This window comes from Pongo pygmaeus, chromosome 23 (genome assembly GCF_028885625.2).
Source record: "Pongo pygmaeus isolate AG05252 chromosome 23, NHGRI_mPonPyg2-v2.0_pri, whole genome shotgun sequence".
NCBI lineage: Eukaryota > Metazoa > Chordata > Mammalia > Primates > Hominidae > Pongo > Pongo pygmaeus.
In genome coordinates this window covers 1,406,519-1,409,461 of record NC_085931.1, presented here as the reverse complement: position 1 = coordinate 1,409,461, position 2,943 = coordinate 1,406,519, and the positions used below count along the sequence as shown (strand labels likewise).

The 2,943-nt window shown below is 39.1% G+C and overlaps 1 pseudogene; it reads right to left on the bottom strand.

The window, feature by feature from the left end:
* Nucleotides 1-2,145: 2,145 nt before the first annotated feature.
* On the bottom strand, nucleotides 2,146-2,719 carry LOC134739359 (keratin, type I cytoskeletal 18-like; annotated as a pseudogene).
* Between the last annotated feature and the right edge of the window lie 224 nt (nucleotides 2,720-2,943).

Here is a 2,943-nt window from a genome sequence, read left to right as displayed (position 1 = left end):
ATTCACAGTGAGAGCCAAAGTTCTCCTCTTCTTTCTGTTATTCCCTTGAAGGCCTTGTGGTCTCAGTGCTTTTCTATTGTTTTGGGATCTGGGGAAACCTGTACATTTTGCGAGACTTCTATGTTAAGCTGTTTTGTAAAAATCTGTGCCTCATGTCAGAAGTTTGTGAGAGTAAAAGTGCAGACGTTGGGGTTTGGTTCACATATTTCAGAAACACTTAGGACAAATGTTTCTGCTTCATAATTTTCAGTCCTATGATTTCAAATGTGATCCTGCCAAAAAAACCGGAAAAAGAATTTATCAGAGCTCAAAGCACTTAAGTACATATGATAAAGTTGAATCTTCTATTTCACTTTATTCTTTTTTTCATCTCTGGTAATGTAGGTCAAAAAGTTTTCTTTTCCTTAGTAGAAACCAACTTAGAAATGTAAACTCTCTATGGCAAACATCTCACGTGTGAAATAGTTTATTGTATCTACTCATCTCAAAGAATTTTTAAAGACGTTAATGCCAAAGAAAAACTTAGAAACTTGCCAGGAATAGAACAAATTCTTAATTGTTACATTATTTCTTTATGAGTTATTTTATTAATTAATCTTATATAAAGCTTACTGGGACTGTGATCTGTACGTTTTCCCTGCCTTGTTTTTATGTATGTTAAATCAGCCTATAATTTTAGCTTCAGGGGTTTCGGAATAGCACACTTGAATTTATGTGTTGTATAAAAAGTTAATTTGATAGTATGCACATCACATTAAGAAAAGATTTAGTTTGTGTCTAAGTTCACGGCATAGAAAAATTTATCATTAGTGTTTCCATTTACTTTCCTCATCATTTATCTGAATGATAGTATAATTTATTTCTAATTGCTTATTATATTGTAGTGTTCCACAGCATAGTTTACAATATTCATGTTGTTCCCGTATTTAAAAATGTAAGTCTTTTCTTTGTTTTTAAAAAAATAAATTATAGGCCAGTGCGGTGTCTCATGCTTGTAATCCCAGCACTTTAAGAGATTGAGATGGGTGGATCACGAGGTCAGGAGTTCAAGACCAGCCTGGCCAACATGGTGAAATCCCTTCTCTACTAAAAATACAAAAAATATAGCCAGCCAGGCGCGGTGGCTCAAGCCTGTAATTCCAGCACGTTGGGAGGCCGAGGCGGGTGGATCAGGAGGTCTGAAGATCAAGACCTTCCTGGCTAACACAGTGAAACCCCATCTCTACTAAAAATACAAAAAAATTATCCGGGCGTGGTGGTGGGCACCTGTAGTCCTAGGTACTCGGGAGGCTGAGGCAGGAGAATGGCGTGAACCCGGGAGGTGGAGGTTGCAGTGAGCCGAAGTCTCGCCACTACACTCCAGCCTGGGTGACAGAGCGAGACTCCGTCTCAAAAAATTAAATAAAAAAATAAATTATAGCCTTTCCATTTGTATAAAAAGAGGAGTAATATATTAAGAACATAATAAAAAGTTTCTCTAGTATCGTTGAAATCTTTATTAAAATTTTCTTCTAAATGCTCTTTATGGGAGATTATAATGTATAATTGTGCAATTTTGTTACTCTAACCATATGCTAATAATTCAAAATCTGCTCTTTACGGTGCCCAGTTATTGTTGAACATGCTAGTTATCTAGAAAGGGTCTTCTTCAGTTGTATGATTTGTTTATTCGGTATTTCACAAGTTAATGTTTATTTAATTTTATTTTGTAATATTTTTTATTCTTTTATTTCCTTGTTAGAAAGGCTGCCTTACGTCATTTAATTGAGTTTTTAGATTCTGCCTATATATTATAATTTTGTATGATTATATTCAACTGTGTACAGTTTCAAGGAGTGTAGAAAATAAGTCAAATATGAATCAACTATGTCTGTTGCTGATATAATTCTCTGTTCATTTGCCTGCATAAACATTACTCATACTTTATGACTTGTGTATTTGTTTTATTACTTGGTGGTCAATTATTTTTTTAATCCTCTCTTGGTTAGTAGTTGTGGAAATTGTCCTAATTTACACTTCTATGTATTAATGAATCTATATTACTTTTGTGTGAAGAAAACACTTCTGTGATTTGAAGGTAATTTTTTTGACCTCTGAACTTTTTACTGGCCTCCTGCTCCCCAAAGGGACATTGCTTCTGCTGGCTCAGCACCACAAAACGTCTGTGTTGTTGGTCTCAGACACCACTTTGCCGTCCACTATCCGGCGAGGGCTTTTCTTTTGGATGGCTTGAAGGTATTTACTGCTGTCCAGAGCATCAAGGAGATTCAAGTCCTCCCCATCTTCTAGCAGGCAGCAGTAGGTAGCAATCTCAGCCTCCAGCTCGACCTTGATGTTCCACAGGTACTCGTGCTCTTGGGCCTGGTGTCCCTCTTCCCGTGTTTGGGCCAGCTCTGACTCCAGGTGCAGCAGGATCGTGTTGAGCTGCTCCATCTGCATCTACCTCCCTCAGGCTGCTCTCCAAGCTGGCCTTCAGATATGTCACTGAGTCCAGGTCTATATCCAAGGACTGGACTGTAGATCTCAGCTCCCTGAGCATCCTCTCAGCAGCTCTGATCTCAGCGGACTGCTTGTTGACTACTGTGATGCTCTCCTCAGTCTGCTGGTACCAGTACTTGTCCAGCTCCTCTCAGTTGTTCTCAGCCATCTCGTCATATTGGGCCCGGATGCCTGCCATGATCTTGCCAAGGTCCTGAGACTTGGGGACATCTACCTCCATGGTCAATCAAAAGCTGGAAATCAGGGATTTTAGACCTTTAACTTCCTCCTCATGGTTCTTCATGAAGAGCAGCTCTTCCTTGAGGGCCTCCATCTCTGTCTCCAGCAGAGGCTGAGTGACACTGGTGTTATCAGTAATGTCTCTCTCCACAAACAGGAATATGGCCTGCTCTGTCTTACACTTTAAAGTCATCAGCAGCAAAAAGATCATTGTCAGTCTGCAGG